Genomic DNA, 20712 nt, shown 5'->3' on the forward strand with positions numbered 1-20712 from the left:
TATATTTGGTCACTGTGACCTTAACCTTTTTTCTCCAAAATCAATAGGGGTCTTCCTTACCTGGTACCCAACAATATATCAAAGCTTCATTTGATTCGGATTTAAATTTTCTGAGATATCATCCGGAAACCAAATTTTTCTGAAATTTTCATTCTGTCACTGTGACCTTGACTTTTTTTCTCCAAAATCAATAGGGGTCTCCCTTACTTGGTACCCATCAATATATCAAAGTTTCATTTGATTCGGATTTAAACTGTCTGAGTTATTATCCGGAAACCAAATGTTTCTGAAATTTTCATTGTATTTTCGGTCACTGTGACTTTGATCTTTGACCATTTTTCTCCAAAATCAATAGGGGTCTTCCTTACCTGGTACCTAACAATATATCAAAGTTTCATTTAATTAGATTGTAAACTTTTTGAATAATCATCCGGAAACCAATTGTTGACGCCCAACCGCCCGCCCGCATCACCAAACCAAAAGCCGAGTTCAACTTAAAAATCTTTCCAAGGAAACTTAATTATCGTGACATAGAAAGTGCTAACGTACGGACCGACAGTGTTTTACTATACTGCATGGCGGGGCCTAGCTAAAAAACTATTCTCTCGGATTCTTCTTTCATTGCAGGTATAATGATGTGAGCTTAATACCTGATACAACTACACACGTTGTCTATACAGTGCCTGTCTTGTTGTCGACAATTCCAGTTTGTCAAGGCTAAACATTCATCCCTTGTTGTACAATCTACAATGAAGAATCAATTACTGAAGTATCATGAATAGCCGTAATAAACCACGTAAAGATCAAAGAAAGATAACTCATTTATCAAGTTATTCAGTGGCATTGGTAAAATACCAAAGTTTTAAAATCTCGAAATGCAACTTAATTTACACACGTATATTGACAGAATAAAGAATCTATAATTCTAGAATATAATTCGAAACAATTATAAAAAAGTATGTTTTGTCACGTGATCCTAAGACTAAGAGACAAACTAGTCAGGGTTGTAACTTTTACACACAACAATTTCGAGAAAATTCACCTTTTATATTTATTCTTGAGTAAACTAGAATAGGTACAGTGTTTGTATGTACCCTCGAGTACCCAGTAGTCGTGCGTTTAAGAGAGTATCCGTTTCAAGAAACAGTTAAACGAAATATTAGCTTATTTCACATGATATTTTGACTTACCATGTTATAATATTACTTTCTCTTTATTCAAAATATTTCAAAGCGGCTTATCATGTTTATTATTGAGACATAAAGCAAGTGGAGTTCAACGTCAGCCATATTTGTTTAGGACCAGTAGTCGTGCACCCGGATGTAACAGTAAAATGAGGCCAAGAAAAACACATTTTTAGTGTGTGGTAACTTTTTTCATTCATTTCTTAAATATCACATTCGTTTTATGCATTTACACTTACTATATACAGCTAATGGAAATTAAATATTTCATTAAACTGATTGCATTTCATAGTTTGATGAATTTCAATATGAAACTCAAAATACCATAAATTTCACAACAGAATAAATATGATAGGCATCAAAATAACATCAAAGTCAACTATATTTCGAATAATGAAACTGTTCAAAACTTGGTAATATACAAATTTCAAAAGTACATAAGTTTACTCTATTTACAGAGGGGGCATTTATATTGATCACCAATACGAATCACTCTGATATCAGTGCAGTAGTTTAAGTGAACCCAATGTCTGCACATATCACATTGCACCCACTTCACAAAAATTGTCGGACGGCCTCAGGTGTGTACTTTTTACAAATACAGCAGTTGTTCATCGGAAATGGAAACATCTTCGGATAAAAGATATCCGTTTGTTGGCCCAGGTTCCATAGAATGATCCTTAGTATGATGAGAAGTGTTGATTTTCTTACTACTCTTTAGGCCCATGTAGGAAGGTCCAGGTTCCTGAGAGTCATTGTTAGTCCGACATGAAGTTTTCTTATTCCTTGCATTTGCGGGTCGTTTTCCTGTATATATTACTTACTGGATGAAACATGCTCTTTAAGTTTATCGGACAATTCAAGCTCAGTAATTGCTCTGCCTGATGTTATCTTGCTGAGAGTATTGCGTGGTTCTTTAGCCCTCGATCCTTCATATTTTACATGGACAAACTCCCTCGTGAGTTCAGCAAAAAAAAAAAAGACTATTGTTCTCAACTATAACTTCATTATCATTCTCATCAGCCCTTGCCATTTTTCTTCATGAGTGACCGTCAGGATTGCACATGAAGGTGTCATGGCTTCTGCTGGAACTACATCAGCATTAAATGGGTATATCCCACACTTGCGGAAGACAGACTGAAGGTTTTCTGCTGAAAGAGCTTTCGTATATGCAGGACATGCTAGCGAACAGATATCCTGCTTCAATATAACTGTTGATGTTTCTCTCATCTGTTTATGACACAAATTGTTATAGATTTTCTGGAGGGGACCATAACAACCAACATCCATGGGTTGAAGAATATGACGTGTGTGCTGGCAATACATGGAGTATAACATTGTGTTCCTTGGACAATTCCACCGTAGCAACATAAAGATGGGACTTGTGTGTCCATCCAACAACAACAAAACTGGTTCATTCAATCCACTGGGAACATGTTGAAGGAAGTGGTTCTGTAGCTATTGCAGGAAAATAACAGAGTTAGACCAACCACTCTCTGATATATCACCAGTTGGTCCAGGTGTTGCGCCTTTCATCAACTGTCCTCATGCGCATTCCAAGAAATACAAAGTATGGTGGAATGGCAACCCCCGAGGCACTACCACATCCTAATATAGTGACTGTAGAGGATTTTTCTGTTGTAACTGCCTGTGGAGTTTGTACGGTGCCAGATACTACATGAGGAGGCGCCTGATTAAGGGCAATTCCTTTCTCATCAATGTTGAATATTCTATGGGATTTGTCCAATAAACTGTATTTCTTAAGAATAGTTGAAAGTTCGTCAAAGTACTTCTTCACATTTCCTTATTTTGCTTGTTGGTACTCTAAGGCTCTTGGCTTTACAACCTTCAAATCTGGCCACCGCTTCAACAATCCTCTAAACCATTTACGCGTGGGGGGGGGGGGGGGGGGTTATGTTGGTTAGTCTTTTTACCAAGTTGAATAGCATAATCTGATGCAATGTTAGTCACTTCTTGTCGTATGTATCCATACCCCAGTGCTGCCATTTCCTTCAAGTGGGACACTAGCATGGCTTCTTTCTGTCCTAATACAGGTGCTGGTCCCATAGTGACCTTCTCCATATCAACTTTCCCTTTCACACAGTCACGAAGAGTTTGGACGGGACACTATATTTCCTCGCTGCCTTACGGACACTAATACTCCTATCCTTGACAGCCAGATAGGCATTGATAAGTAATTTTTAATTAATACTCTTAGAATTGGAGAAGTTTGATTTATTCATAGATGTAATATTTTAATATATATGGTAGATTAGTGTACATTATTAGAGCATATTAATAAATTAAATCGATGAAATTTATGAATAAAAGTATTATTCTTTAATCACAATTACTACACACTAATTCCCTACGTCTTAAACAACCTTCCAAATAAAAAAAGGACTACCAAATTTTCAATACACCAACAAATAAAATATTTGGCCTCGTAAACAATCCAAACTACGTGGTAACCTTCACCTTGGGTTGTGCCAATTAGCCATGTGCTTGGTATGTCCACAGGTTGCGGTTCAGTATGATTAACATATACTTTCACAGACAGGGGGGGGGGGGGGGCATTAATAAAATGGCCGATATTTGGGTTTATAATTGTATTTTTATCATTCCTACTTGTTTTTCCCCCGCATATTTCACTTTGAGTAAAAATACAGACGCTCTCTTCTTTTATCTTCGAAAATTAGCTGCTCGTGACGTAATATTTGGGCACGCGCCCCAATTATGACAACAAACAAAATGTAGCACGACTACTGGGCACGCACAACTTTAGGATCTTCAGCCATATATATCCTCCTAGTAAGTGAAGAAACAGTAAATGGCATCCTACTAGTGAAGAAACAGTAAATGGCATCCCAGGATCGAGCATCAGTAATACCCCACTCCTAGGATCTAAAGCACCCATTTCCTAAGATCTACAGCACCTCTATGATCTACATCACCATTAATGCCCCATTCGTAGAATATAGATCACCCGTAACACGCCACTCCTTGGATTTACAGTACCAATCCTTTCTTAAGATCTCACCATCTACAGCATCAGCAATACCCCACTTCAAAGATTTACAGCATCATTAACACCCTACTCTTAGGATCTAAAACACCGTTAACACTTCACTTTTAGGATCTAAATACAATTATCCCACTTTTAGGATTGATAATACCCATAACACACCGCTCCAAAGATTGATAATACCAATAAAGCTATCCTCCTAGGATCTAAAATACCAACATCCCATTTCGAGGATCTACAGTATCAATAGCACTCCACCCATGGAATTATTACACAAATACCATCACACCATTACATGTATATGTAGGTTCTACAACACAAATAACACCCTACTCTAGGGTCTAGTGCATCGATAACACCCATAGCTAAATGAAGGTGAAGATAACGAACAGTGATCAGTCACATAAATGTTATGTGTTGTTATATTTCTATAGAAAAATCCAATGCCCCTGGTACTTACTCCTCTGAGAGGCTACTGTACACGTGCAGAGACCATCAATACAGTGAAGCGCAGCGTCATTCCCACACGAGGTATGGATGCATTCGCTGATGCCGCCGCTGGGGCAGGTTTCACTCCACACAAAGGCTGAAATAGTCAAAAATAATTTCACTACTATTGTCACGCCAGATACAAATTAAATATCATATCTCATGTTTTCAAAGTATACAATATTACATGCATTTTGTCTTCTTTATGCTTATAGTAATTAATTCTAATAGTTCGTTCGCCGAAATTTTGCGACAATTAACCACAATACAGACTTAAATCTAAGCCCCGATTTCAAAAAGTCAATTTAATTAGGTAGGTAGTCACGTGGTACAGTGACGTCACATGCGCCCTTCGGATTGTGAAAGTACTGCGAGATATTATTAAAAACTCAACTTTTAGGGGCCTAATTAATTTACCACGGGCAACATTTAAATCGATGTTGATAAATTGTCCGAGTTTTATATGTGTTCGCCACCAGTGCACACATATAACGATGTAAATACCCAAATAAAGCGAGTAAAGCGTGTATGAAATCGGCAAAATTGTGAGTAAATAATGTTTATATGGGTCGCTGTCTACAAACTGTTTGGGGATGTTATTCCTTTATACATCTGTAATTGGCGCTGTTTTTCTAAAATAAACAGTGCAATCATTATTTATTTTTGGATTAGACAAATTATGATACGTTAAATTGTTGACAACTAGGCCCTATGCCAAGCGTGCATTTCGGAAAGAAAGAAAAAGACAACACACACACAAATCAATAAAAATATTCAAATTTAAAGTGGTAATCACATTATTTTATTTTGATAAAGCAATCTTATTACTATTTTTGAGATTGTGATCTGCACGTCTTTAGGAAGTACGAAGTGGGAGCACGGCGTTATAGCCTACTGACGCACTCAAGATGCTACGAGTTCAATAAAGCACAGGAGTCGGCAATTTTATCAATAAAGTAGAAATATATGAGAAATGGGCATAAATACTACCACTGAGCTTCGCGAGTGTAGCGAGCTCGCTACACTCGCGAAGCTCAGTAGCGAGCTCGCTACACTCGCGAAGCTCAGTGGTAGTATTTATGCCCATTTCTCATATATTTCTACTTTACTGATAAAATTGCGGACTCCTGTGAATAAAGAAACAATTTTATAATTCAATTTAAAGTTAGGAAATACAATATTCTATTATTTGTATAATTAAAAGTTCAATTATTTTGTATCTTTATTTTTTGTTGTTGTAAATCTACCAGTTGGTAGAAGTTACATTGTATCGTCGATATATGTTGTTACAAGGTGAAAGTCAGTTGATCCGAGTGTGTATTGAATTTGAAGAGCAAAACAATGTATGCTATAGGCCTACCAGTGCTTATAGCTTCGATATATCCTTTTTCTCGCAGTTTATCAGGGTCTCTGTCCAAGTGATGTTTGAAAAGGTGACTGGGTGTGTTTTTTAAGGTAAAGTTCTTGCTCCAACAAAAAAATTATCCACGTCTTTTTTCTCGTACCTTCCTTCGAAAAATTGAAAAATACTCAGTCTAAATCCTTTCTACCGACAACTAGTACACCCGAGCACGGCACAAAACATCTTAATGCATTATTATTTACAAGCCGTTAACGTGACAATTGGTTTTTTGTCGATTAAATCTAATCTGTTTATGAAATGGCTAATAGATGTTTTCAAACCCGAGGGCGCATATGACGTCACACAAAATGGCACGTAAACAAGCGAAAGAAAATATGCATATCGCAAGATTTGAATTTCATCGCTTTCAAACTCGAAAACTACGCAAAATATTTCATTTAAAACACATTTAAAGTAGTTTTAGGCATAAAAAGAGTTAATTTTGCTGAAAAAATGAAAAAGTTTAGAAACATGCGTTGTGTCCTTTAAAATAATAGTATTTGATGTTGGACAAATATTCCTCTAACACGCTTTGACAAGATGACAATATATTACAAGGTAAAATGTTTTCAGACAATTGTTACAAAAAACTATCGAATCGATGTGTCTAATATCAATTCTTTATATTACCTACATACTTTAAACGGCATGAGTTAAATTGATTTTGCTATAGAAATAAAGGCACTCTGTTTTCCCTAACTAGCTCTAAAACTTCATTGTTATTTCGGATGTCGAAAATTTCAGTTGAGTATCACTGAAGAGACATTATTTGTCGAAATGCGCATCTGGTGCATCAAATTTGGTACCGTGTACGTTTTACATGAATAAGTAGGTTTAAATACAGGATTTCCTTTATATTTACATAAAATCCTGCTCCCAAAATCGTGCTTGTAGCCACGGTGTCCGTCTTAATCTAGAATATGTTAAAAGCATTCAACAGTTCAGGATAGGTTAATGATAAATCACTTTAGGTGCATGTATTGATTGATTGTTTGGCTGTTTTACGCCACACTCAACAAGTTGTCAGTTACAAGTGTCTGGTGGCGCCCATTGGTGGAGAGAAAACCCAGATGCAATGTACCTGGGTAATAGAGACCACCGACCTTCCGAAAGTAAACTGGGAAACTTTCTCACTTACCGACGCGAGCGGGATTGGAAGCCGCGTTGACCAGAGATGAGAGGCCGTGTGATTTTGAGCACGATGCTCTAACCACTCGGCCACGGAGGCCCCTTAGGTGCAAGTAAAAAGAAATGAAATGTTCGCTCTAAAAGCAGCCATAAACTTGACACCATGTTGATAGTTATGTAATTTAAGAATTGAACAGCACTTTTTGGCTGTTCAAGGTCAATATGGACGAGTTTGGATTTGAGGCAAATTCTTTGAATCGAGCTAGCTCAAACGTGCTATTCAATTCTTATATTTATTTTCATTCACTAAATCACCGTTTGTTTATACTGCTTCTATAAGTGACGAGATATTTCGGGGTGGGGCTGGAGTGGTTGTAGGTACTTATTGGAGCAACGTCCTGGAATGTGATTGATTGATGTTTTCCGCCTCATTCAACAATTTCTCAGTTATCTGGTGGCGCCCAGTTTTTTGGATTGATTGATTTAGACTGTTTAAGGTCCCTTTCGAGAATATTTAACTCGTATGGAGATGTCACAATTGTCGCTGAAGGGTGCAAAATTAAGGCCTAAGCTCGGTCCTCCCGGCCATTGAGCAGGGAGGGATCTTTATAGTGCAACACCTGCTGTGACACAGGACCTCGGTTTTTGCGATCTCATCCGACGGACCGCCCCATTTAATCGTCTCTTACGACAAATAAGGGGTTCTGAGGACCTATTCTAACCCGGAACCCCACGGGATCCTGGAATGTGAACTTGCACAATTGGTAACACGAAAAAGCAGTACGCGATTCCAGAGTATGTATTTGATAATATGAATAATATAACTGACAAAGAAATTTGCTTCAAGATTAATGATCAATTATTCTTGCAAGTTCTTTAAATGGAATTAAGAGGGCAGTCTATATCCTTTCTTTCATATCTTAAAAAAAGTAAAAACCAAAGATAGGTGGAATTATCAAAGACTATACACATGTATAACAGTTAGAAGAGCAATGTCTTCTATATGCACATGATCTAGAAAATGCAAAGAAAGAACTAGAAACTATTCGATTAAATTAATTAAAGGGACAGGGGATGCTTACTCCTCCTAGGCACCTGATCCCACCTCTGATGTGTCCAGGGGTCCGTGTTTGCCCAACTATCTATTTTGTATTGCTTGTAGGAGTTTTGAGATTGATCACTGTTCGTTATCTTCACCTTGCACTAGGATGAGATCAAAGGCCAAAGGATTGAAGAAGGTAAAAATCCTAGTAACGATTTCTGTCATTTCGAGAAAAGAAATTATATTAATATAACAATTCAAAAGAATCGAGAGGGATGACGGTTATACTATTATCAGTCAAAAAGAAATATTAGAAATGGTATGTGATTATTATGAAGATTTATACAAGAATAAAAATACCGAGGGGAATAAAAGGGCATGGGAGAATGATAACATGTGAAATAAGAAAACTGTCTTTTGTAGAAAGCCAAATATTAGAGGGGGAAATCACATATAGTGACACTGATAATTTGAAAAGAATGAATAATGACTCTAGCCCAGGTAGCGATGGTTTTAGAACCGAATTTCTCAAGGTTTTGTTTTTTGGGAGTAGGTCAATTTGTCTTACGATCTTTGAATTATTCATTAGTAAATGGTAAATTATCCATCACTCAGAGATAGGGTGTTAACGCCTGGCTTCCAAAGCCAAACAAGCCTAAACAATACTTGAAGAACTGAGGGCCTATTTCATTAAATAGTCTATAAACTTGGGTCAGGATGTATAGCCAATAGAAGAAAGTTTGACCTAAGTTGATAAATGGGGATCAAAATGGTTTCATATCAGGGAGAAATATATCAGAAAATACAAGGATGATTATATGATATTATGTCATACTCCAAAAATATTCCAGGTGTGACCCTGCTTATTGATTTTGAAAAAGCATTTGAAACAATATCTTGGGTTTTATTTTTTTAATGTACTACGCTTTTTAAATTTTGGACAGGGCATACAAAAATGGTTCAAGATAATTTACACAAATACTATGACAATACACCAAGGTGGGAATTTATCAAGATGATTTTTGAATGGGAATGACTGTAGACAAGGAGACCCAATATCTCGTTATTTATGTTTACTATGTGCGGAAATTCTAGCGATCAAAATACGAAGTAACAAACAAATTCATGGTATACACAATGAAATGTTTCTCATAAAATAATTTGCAGATGACACTTCTATTTTCCTTGATGGTTCAAAAGTATCATTGGAAATAACACTACAAGAGATTCAGGATTTCAAACTTCTATGATATGGATCGGTAGCAAAAGGTTTAGTGTGGAAAAGATAGTGGATAACACTGAGTTGGTTTGGGGAAGTAAGACATTTCAAGTCCATGGAATTGAATTGATATTTATTTGGTACAAATGGTTAAAGCAAATTATAACAAAAAGGTTTTGTCTATCCAACTTTTATTAAATCAATGGAAAAGAAGACCAATATGGCGAATAACGGTTGTTAAGTCCTTAGCAATCTCCACAGTAGTACATTTATTCATTTCAACAAAAGACATTATGATAAATAATTTTTTCGATTTTGTATGGGAAAGCGCTGTGAATAAGATAAAGAAAAAAGTAGTTGCTCAAGAATACATAGATGGAGGTTTAAAAGTGGTAAATATTGAAAACTTCGATACAAGTATGACAATTCCATGGGTCAAAAAATTGTTACGAACTACAAATGCACCAAAGTGGCAGAAGATTTTGGGAGCAAACATAGATCTTTACAAAATAATTAAATTAGGGCCAATCTTTGCATTAAAAATTACAACCTTTAACAGTCATTTCTGGATTGATTTCGGGATATAGGGCTCACGGCGGGTGTGACCGGTCAACAGGGGATGATGTTTACTCCTCCTAGGCACCTGACCCCACCTCTGGTGTCCAGGGGTCACTGTTTGCCCAACTATCTATTTTGTATTGCTTATAGGAGTAATGAGATTGATCACTGTTCGTTATCTTCAGCTTGCATAAATCCTGCAAAAAACTCTGCATATGTTTTGATAAAAACAACGCAACTAAAGAAATATGTAAAAGTGTAATGTGGTATAATGACAATATGCAAGTACATGTAAATAATAAACATATGTTGGTTTTTTTTAAATCATGGTATGAAAATGACATTTTTGGTAAACTCATTTTAAATGAAAATGGAACATTTTTATCATATCATCAATTTACAAATATTTATGGTGTGGTGCAAACAAACTTTTTAGAAGTTTTAGTGTATAACAAGCAGTTAAGAAACATTGTAAACATGTTGCTCTGTATCATTGGAGCAAACAATATGAGCCTATTATGCCATAACATATTTTACCACTTGTCTTTGCTAATGCTGGAAAAAATAATATACAAAATTTTGAATTACAGTGGTGAAACACCAACAGGTCAAAAGAAATGGAACGAAAAGATTGCAATTACAAACCAAGAATGGAAAAATCTATTTAAATTTACAAATGATAGAAAAATAGTGGCTATAATATAGAATATATCAAAGAATATTAACTACAAATACTTTTTTGAAATTTTTTAAAAAATTAATCGATCATAACATGTGTTGTTTTTGTGTTCGAGAAAAAGAAATACTAAAGCATATTTCATATGAGTGTGAAAAAATGCAGAAATTCTTTTTATCTATCGGTTTATACATGCTTTATATATATATATGTACAAGGTGAAGATAACGAACAGTGATCAATCTCATAACTCCTACATATATAATCTTTTACATTTAATATTGTCACAGATAAGAAAGCATTTTTACTTGGCTGTTCTGAGAATGAATTGATTAATATGAAATTTTCATTTGCAAGATTATATATATTCTTCTCAATGAAAAGGCGAAGATAACGAACAGGGAGGGATCAATCTCACAACTCCTCATCTTCACAAGTCAAGAGTTATTGATTCGTTACCTCGCACTAACCCTTGACATCAGTCGCTATTTAAAAGTTGGGCTCGAGAAGAAGCATATGATTGGTTTGCAGCCTGAAGCGCAAACCAATCAGACAACGGCTTTTATAACCGGTTGAAAACAAAACTAAACAGTAAACACGCATGGCGACGGCATTATGGTGTAGAATTTGTGGCCAATTAGTACAAGACAGATACCGTCGATTGATTTTCGGGAGTTCGTTTTGCTTGAAAAACAATTAGACGAGGTTTTGGGGTATGAGCCGAATGAAAATGATGGATTGTCGAAGTACGTTTGTCGACTATGTTTTAACAAATTAAACAAGTTGTCTAAAATTGACTATGAACTAAATAATAAACTACAACAATTAAAGGACGAAAAATATTAATTATTGATTGCGTTACGAAATAATTTAACACGCAATGATGTTGAAAAGTGGGGCGACTATCAGCGTCACTGCATTTTCCTCCAAAATAATGGGAACAACTTCGTAAGATAGCGATTTACCACTGCCGGTTTTAGTTCCAATAAAAACACCTTTTTCTTCTCTGATACATGATATCGAAAGCTTTTGGTTTTCAGTCAAATGATCGATTTGATGTTTTTCACATATCTTTTCGTCAACGGACGCCATTTTTTTTTACTTTCTGTTTATTCCCTTACCAAACTTTCATCTGAAACAAGAAATCCCATTGGCTGATTTATTTTAGCGTATTGCGTCATCCTTTTTCTCGAGCCCAACTTTTAAATAGCGACTGATGTCAAGGGTTAGTGCGAGGTAACGAATCAATAATCCTTGACTTGTGAAGATGATAACTCCTATAAGCAATACAAAATAGTCGGGCAAACACGGAACCCTGGACACACCAGAGGTGGGGGATCAGGTGCCTAGGAGGAGTAAGCATCCCCTGTCGACCGGTCACACCCGCCGTGAGTCCTTTATCCTGATAAGGTAAACAGAGTTATCGGTAGTCAAAATCAGTGTACCAGGAACGGCCTAACAATCGGTATGAAACACGTCAGACAGTATTTGACCCAATGATAGGTTGTATTGACGAACTAGATCGTTATAACGACCATAGATTTTGCGAAATGCTGACTTCAATCGAAACTGTTGAAACCCCTGTACATTGTACCATCAACTTGTTTGTCAGTAGCTTACCTCAATTTAAAAACTGACTATACGCAGAACAAGCTCTTGCGTATCGAATCAGTGAGATATAAAAACTATATGCCTGTGATAATGGAATATTGCTACATGAATATGGGAAGTTGACGATGGAGAAGCTGAAATAATAAACAATTATTGCTGGTTTTTTTTTTTTACGCCAATACGATGAATAAGCCTCCTGAGGAGTACAATATTCATTGAAGTGAATATTGTACTTCGAAGGTGGCTAAATCAAAATTGGTACCGTATAAATTTTACATTATGACCCCTGAGTCGAGGCCTCTGCTGGTGGACTGTTAGTCCCCGAGGGTCTCTACAGCCCAGTAGCTAAGTACTTCGTTACTAGCTTGAAAATACGGATGTATATTTAATTGCTGTTATAAAATTTAGAAATTCATTTCAAAATTAAGGATTATCTCCCTCATGCACAGCTCTTATCCTTAGACAAATTTGACTCCACCCTTTTTTTGGCACGCTTATTTTTGGCTATAATAGCTCTAAAACTTCATTGTTATTTCGGATTTCAAACATTTCGGTTGAGCATCACTGAAGAGACATTATTTGTCGAAATGCGCATCTGGTGCATCAAAATGGGTACCGTATAAGTTTTACATTGACCTAAAAAAACCAGCAATAATCGTTTTATTATATGATTTAAAAAACCCTTTAAGATTGTTCTTTGCTTTAATTGTAATTTATCTTAGCCGAACCCAGTGAGAAACGCGGAATTTTATTGGGCGGCAAAAATAAGTATAATCGATCGCGTGAAATTGGAAGTTCCCGATCTATGTATGTTTTTTGTTTGTTTTGATGTTTCTGCCACACTCAACAATTTTTCAGTTATATGGTGGCGCCCAGTTTTTATTGGTGGAACAGAGAACCCAGATACAATGTACCTGGGTAGAGACCACCGACCTTCCGAAAGTAAACTGGGAAACTTTCTCACTTACCGGCGCGAGCGGGATTTGAACCCGCGCCGGCAGAGGAGAGATGCCGTGTGATTTTGAACGCAATGCTCTAACCACTCAAGCCACGGAGGCCCCGATCTATGAATGGTCCTATGTGGAAAAAAATAATTCCTTATGTTCACCTGGAAGGTCACGTGCAGGTAAACATAACGTAGTATGATTTCTACATTGTTGGATCTCAGCCAATTAGAGAGCTAGGAATTATCCAATCAGTAATAATTCCGTTTGTCATACAGTTAAGTCTTCAGTTTGCCGTTAATGTCTACTTTCAATAAAATATATAAGTTTGAACCAGAAGTGGACGACTCTGTGATGTATTTTATTTCGAGCTCGTCGTGATATATCGAATCAATATATAATTGAAAGTTATTATTATTAATAGGCGAAACGTCGTCGATGTATTTAAATGTTAAATTGATGGCGAGAGCAAAAGATTTTCCCTTCTCACGTAGAAGTTTTTAAATAAATTTTGGTTCATATGAATATAGAAACAGGTCAGTTAGTAAAGGAACACAATTGGTACCCATGGGAATTCCAACAGACTGTTAGAAGACCTGATTACCACAGACTACAACGATATTGTCAATGAGGAACTCTAGTATACTTTTTGTTTCAACTTCAGAGTACTTGTGCGTGGAATCAGAGGGGTGTTTAAATAAGTAACGAAAGACCACTGCTTTATTCTATTCAAAACAAATTATTCAAATCGTGTAACATCGTAATGAAACGCAAAAACGAAGTGATTATTTCGAGAATTCCACCGAGTACTCAAAATTGACCCATATGTACCTTCTAAACAGAGAACCTCAGCCTGAATGCATATCTTGTGACTGTCCATTAACTATACATCACATTCTTTCAGAAGTTAGTGATTTTACGCCCATGCGAAAGAGATTTTTAATAGTGTGCAAATAATGAAAGAGCTGTTTACAAATATCGAGAATCATTATATTATGATTTGTCGAAATGCGCATCTGGTGCATCAAAATTGGTACCGTATAAATTTTACATTATACAATAATGAAAAGAATGCGACTTTTACAGAAAATTTTTTAATAATGCAATTGTTTATATACACGAAGTTTTTGAAACTTTATTTATATTTAACTTTTATGTCCGTCGTTAAAGGGTGCCCCGTGTGTGAAGGATCACAACCCCCTTGACACGCAAAAGATCGTTTCCTTAACGTTCGAAAAAGAGTAGGCTCACTGGAGGCCGTCAATGAAACTTAAAACACTCATAACCAAACTATAATTCAATTAGCTAACGCGGTAAAATGGCTGAAATATTGCCAAAAACGGCGTAAAACCTCAATCAGTCAGTTTATCAATATTCAAGAGAAAGAGAAAGGAGATTGAAAGAATGCATTCGGACCAGCAGGTTTTACAGACATACATGCGATTGCGTCACAATTTGGACATTCTTAATTTTATTACAAGCTGTCTGTGAAGTTGATTGATTGAATATTGTTGCGGAATGCTCGAGAATATTTCACTCTTATGGAGACGTCACCACTGCCGGTGAAAGGCTGCAAAATTAAGACATATGCTCGGCGCTTATGGCCATTAAGCAGGGAGGGATCTTTATCGTGCCACACCTGCTGTGACACGGGACCTCGGTTTTTGTGGTCGCATCCGAAGGACCACCCCATTTATTCGCCTCTTACGGCAAGCAAGGGGGTACTGAGGACATATTATAACCCGGATCCCCACGGGATTGTCAGTGAAGTGTTCTATCAGTGAAGTGTTCTGATCTTGGATTGATGATATGAACTTATTGTTAGGTACAATACCAATCTGGCCACATAGGGATGATTTGATTAACAGTATGCTACAGTAGTTGAAAGCAAGAGTTTTGAACTACGATGACAATAATTACCCGGAGCTAAAGAGCCAAAAGCCATCATCACTCAAGCTACAGTCACAAATGTATTCGGACTACAAGTCAGATACTTTAACAGCTAGTGGAGACTCGGTACATGAAATGAAGGGATTCAGTAATGACAGATAAAGGATTTACAATATCAAAAGACTTAGAAAACATTGATTTCAAGCTTAGAGGGATTTTACCACGATTTTTATTGCTTGTAAATTTATATGAAAATGTGGTGTTTTGAATCGTGCTATTATTATTTTTTTTCGATATAAAGCGTGCTTTAGTGATTATTATGTTCCCCAAACAAAGTTTGGGAACATATTGTTTTTACTCTGTTTCTTATTATTATGTCTCCGAACACAAAGTGTCGGAGACATATTGTTTTTGCTCCGTTTCTTATTATTAGGGTCTTCCGTCTTCAGCGGAAGACCCTTCTATTATTCTATTGTTGATTTTTCACTTTTCTTATTATTAAGGTCTTCCGTCTCCTGCGGAAGACCTTACTATTATTGTTCGCGTTCTTCTTCTTCATTAAGGTCTTCCGTCTCCTGCGGAAGACCTTACTATTATTGTTCGCGTTCTTCTTCTTCATTATTATTATTATTATTATTAAGGTCTTCCGTCTCCTGCGGAAGACCTTACTATTATTGTTCGCGTTCTTCTTCTTCATTATTAAGGTCTTCCGTCTCCTGCGGAAGACCTTACTATTATTGTTCGCGTTCTTCTTCTTCATTGTTAAGGTCTTCCGTCTCCTGCGGAAGACCTTACTATTATTGTTCGCGTTCTTCTTCTTCATTATTATTATTATTATTATTATTTTCCTTGGTAGTACACGCGTTTTTCTCAGCCATTTCTCGATCGATTTTCACGAAATGTTCAGGAAAGATGTCTTTTGGTGACGAGACTTTGCTTGCAAAATTTCGTGCTTGACATCACTTCCGGTCAGGAGTTATCTCTCTTTTAGTGACTTTTTGAAGGGCCTTGTTGTCCACACATCTCCTCCGTCAGTTTTGAAGCTAGAGTCTTGAAATTTCTACACAAGATAGAGTAAACATTTTAGAAGATTTGTGGGGGATTCGATTTTACCGGAGGCGATTTGCCTAAACGCTCGCCTGGACCTGAAAAAACGGATGCCAAAATTGTTCACCGATTTCGGCGATTTTTGACCTTTGATCTCCAATATCTTTTTTCTTGCAAATATTTTGTTAAGACATGTAGAACAAAAGTTGTGCACATTTACGAGATCTTTTCGAAAATATCAAGATTTAGGGGCTAGCCCCTTCAATTAGGGATCTAGAAGGGCTCAAAGTCTAGATCAAATATCTCAAAAATCGTTAATATTTTGGTATAAGTCAAAGAACAAAAAATGTTCATCTCAACAATCCAAATCTATTCATATAAAAATTTAGGTCATATGTTACGTAATAAGGGATTTTAAGGGCCAAAACCATAAATTTTTTACCCCTTGTATCTCGAAAACGACAAATATTTTGAAAAGCAATAAAGAACAAAAGTTGTTCAGAATGATAATCTGAACAATATGCATATTTCGTTTTTACCCTATGTGGCCCCGTTAGGGAGCTACAGTTTGGCCCCTAAAAATTACTTCTAGAAATAACTCGAGAACGGTAAAGAATTTCTAAATACTTGTTGAACAAAAAATGTTTGAAATGTTATGACCTTTCTTACGATATCAAGCAAAAGGGGCTGACCCTTTAAATTAAGGGCCCAGAAGGGTCCAAAGGTTTATGAGAATATCTCAGAAACTATTAATATTTTGTAATAAGTCATTGAAGCGGAAATGTTCATCTAAACGAGCTTGTTCTTATCAAATCAAAAAGTAGGTCATATGTTACGTAATAAGGGATTTTAAGGGCCAAAATCATAAATAATCGACGCCTCATATCTTGAAAACGACAAATATTTTGAAAAGCATTATTGAACAAAAGTTGTTCAGAATGATAATCTAAACAATATGTACATTTCGTTTCTTCCCTATGTGGCCCCGTTAGGGAGCTACAGTTTGGCCCCTAAATATTTCTTGTAGAGATAACTCGAGAACGGTAAAGAATTTCTAAATACTTGTTGAGCAAAAAATGTTTAAAATGACAAGGCCTTTCTTACGATATCAAGCAAAAGGGGCTGGCCCTTTAAATTAGGGGTTCAGAGGGGTCCAAATGTTTTTGAGAATATCTCAGAAACTATTAATATTTTATAATAAGTTGTAGAAGCGGAAATGTTCATCTCAACGAGCTTGATCTTATCAAATCAAAAAGTAGGTCATATGTTACGTAATTAGAGATTTAAAGGGCCAAAATCGTAAATATTTGACACCTCACATCTTTAAAACGACATATTTTTTGAAAAGCATTATTGAACAAAAGTTGTTCAATGTGTCATAACCTATCGATCAATATCAAAAAATGGGTCTGTGGGCCTCATGGCTCGCCTGTAGAGTCGATTTTTGTCGATATCAGTCGATTTCAAAAACTTGTAACTGGTAAATATTTTGTAAGGACATATTGAACAAAAGTTGTTCAGTTTATCGAGATCTATCGATTGATATCAAGAAATAGGCCTATGGTCCTAATAGCTCGCCTGTAGAGTCGATTTTTTGTCGATATCGGTCGATCTTAATAACTTTTTACAGGTAAATATTTTGTAAAGACATATAGAACTAAAGTTGTTGAATCTATAGAGGGCTAACAAATGACATCAAGAAATAGGCCCGCGGGCCTTATGGCTCGCCTGAAGAGTCGAATTTCAAACGAATTTCACCGCAACTTTGCTTCAGAAGCTTATGATATGAAAAATTGATTATATCTAAAGTGTCTTAAAGTCGGAAACTAAATTGGGACTCATTTGTCTTTTCTTTTTTTTTTTTTAACTCCGAGTGCATCAACAAATCGGACGGAAGACCTACTCGTTGCTCGCAATGAGATCGTGTCTAGTTATTATTATTATTATTTTCCTTGGTAGTACACGCGTTTTTCTCAGCCATTTCTCGATCGATTTTCACGAAATTTTCAGGAAAGATGTCTTTTGGTGACGAGACTTAGCTTGCAAAATTTCGTGCTTGACGTCACTTCCGGTCAGGAGTTATCTCTCTTTTAGTGACTTTTTGAAGGGCCTTGTTGTCCACACATCTCCTCCGTTAGTTTTGAAGCTAGAGTCTTGAAATTTCTACACAAGATAGAGTAAACATTTTAGAAGATTTGTGGGGGATTCGATTTTACCGGAGGCGATTTGCCTAAACGCTCGCCTGGACCTGAAAAAATGGATGCCAAAATTTTTCGCCGATTTCGGCGATTTTTGACCTTTGATCTCCAATATCTTTTTTCTTGCAAATATTTTGTTAAGACATGTAGAACAAAAGTTGTGCACATTTACGAGATCTTTTCGAAAATATCAAAATATAGGGGCTAGCCCCTTAAATTAGGGATCTAGAAGGGCTCAAAGTCTAGATCAAATATCTCAAAAATCGTTAATATTTTGGTATAAGTCAAAGAACAAAAAATGTTCATCTCAACAATCCAAATCTATTCATATAAAAATTTAGGTCATATGTTACGTAATAAGGGATTTTAAGGGCCAAAACCATAAATTTTTTACCCCTTGTATCTCGAAAACGACAAATATTTTGAAAAGCAATAAAGAACAACAGTTGTTCAGAATGATGATCTGAACAATATGCATATTTCGTTTTTACCCTATGTGGCCCCGTTAGGGAGCTACAGTTTGGCCCCTAAAAATTACTTCTAGAAATAACTCGAGAACGGTAAAGAATTTCTAAATACTTGTTGAACAAAAAATGTTTGAAATGTCATGACCTTTCTTACGATATCAAGCAAAAGGGTCTGACCCTTTAAATTAGGGGCCCAGAAGGGTCCAAAGGTTGATGAGAATATCTCAGAAACTATTAATATTTTGTAATAAGTCATTGAAGCGGAAATGTTCATCTAAACGAGCTTGTTCTTATCAAATCAAAAAGTAGGTCATATGTTACGTAATAAGGGATTTTAAGGGCCAAAATCATAAATAATTGACGCCTCATATCTTGAAAACGACAAATATTTTGAAAAGCATTATTGAACAAAAGTTGTTCAGAATGATAATCTAAACAATATGTACATTTCGTTTTTTCCCTATGTGGCCCCGTTAGGGAGCTACAGTTTGGCCACTAAATATTTCTTGTAGAGATAACTCGAGAACGGTAAAGAATTTCTAAATACTTGTTGAGCAAAAATTGTTTAAAATGACAAGGCCTTTCTTACGATATCAAGCAAAACGGGCTGGCCCTTTAAATTAGGGGTTCAGAAGGGTCCAAATGTTTTTGAGAATATCTCAGAAACTATTTATATTTTATAATAAGTTGTAGAAGCGGAAATGTTCATCTCAACGAGCTTGATCTTATCAAATCAAAAAGTAGGTCATATGTTACGTAATTAGAAATTTTAAGGGCCAAAATCGTAAATATTTGACGCCTCATATCTTTAAAACGACATATTTTTTGAAAAGCATTATTGAACAAAAGTTGTTCAATGTGTCATAACCTATCGATCAATATCAAAAAATGGGTCTGTGGGCCTCATGGCTCGCCTGTAGAGTCGATTTTTGTCGATATCAGTCGATTTCAAACACTTGTAACTGGTAAATATTTTGTAAGGACATATTGAACAAAAGTTGTTCAGTTTATCGAGATCTATCGATTGATATCAAGAAATAGGCCTATGGTCCTAATGGCTCGCCTGTAGAGTCGATTTTTTGTCGATATCGGTCGATCTCAATAACTTTTTACAGGTAAATATTTTGTAAAGACATATAGAACTAAAGTTGTTGAGTCTATAGAGGGCTAACAAATGACATCAAGAAATAGGCCCGCGGGCCTTATGGCTCGCCTGGAGAGTCGAATTTCAAACGAATTTCACCGCAACTTTGCTTCAGAAGCTTATGATATGAAAAATTGATTATATCTAAAGTGTCTTAAAGTCGGAAACTAAATTGGGACTCATTTGTCTTTTTTTTTTTTTAACTCCGAGTGCATCAACAAATCGGACGGAAGACCTCTAGTTATTATTCTTTTTTTTTCTCCTTACCGATTTTGTGCAGAAGATTTCTCGGAGATGGCTGGATCGATTTGCTACAAATTTTCAGGGTTAATGCGCTGCCATTTGAAGTTTGTACCGCAGTTTCATTTTTTGAAAAATCACTTCCGGTTAGAAGTTATCCCCCTTTTATCGATTTTCAGATGACCATTTTGTCCGGACAAAAACTCAAAAACGACATAAGCTAGAGTGCTGAAATTTTCAGTGATGTTAGACGACATGTTGTAGTTGTGCACCTGGGTTTTCAAAATTTCCGGAAGTGCCTAGTATGGAAGCTCGGTAGGGGTCGAAAATGGAGTTTAGAAAAGTGCCCAATTTTTTTCCACGTTTTCCATCAGAACTTTTTACTCGTAAATATTTTGTTTAGACATATATAACAAAAGTTGTACAGTTTATTGAGATCTTTCGTGCC

The 20712-nt window shown here is 36.1% G+C and overlaps 1 pseudogene; it reads right to left on the bottom strand.

Annotated features, from left to right (window-relative positions):
* Positions 1-1350: 1350 nt before the first annotated feature.
* The window catches only part of LOC125650196 (uncharacterized), a 42507-nt pseudogene continuing 23145 nt past the window's right edge, over positions 1351-20712 (bottom strand).

Source organism: Ostrea edulis, chromosome 6 (assembly GCF_947568905.1).
Source record: "Ostrea edulis chromosome 6, xbOstEdul1.1, whole genome shotgun sequence".
In the NCBI taxonomy this organism is placed as follows: Eukaryota; Metazoa; Mollusca; class Bivalvia; order Ostreida; family Ostreidae; genus Ostrea; species Ostrea edulis.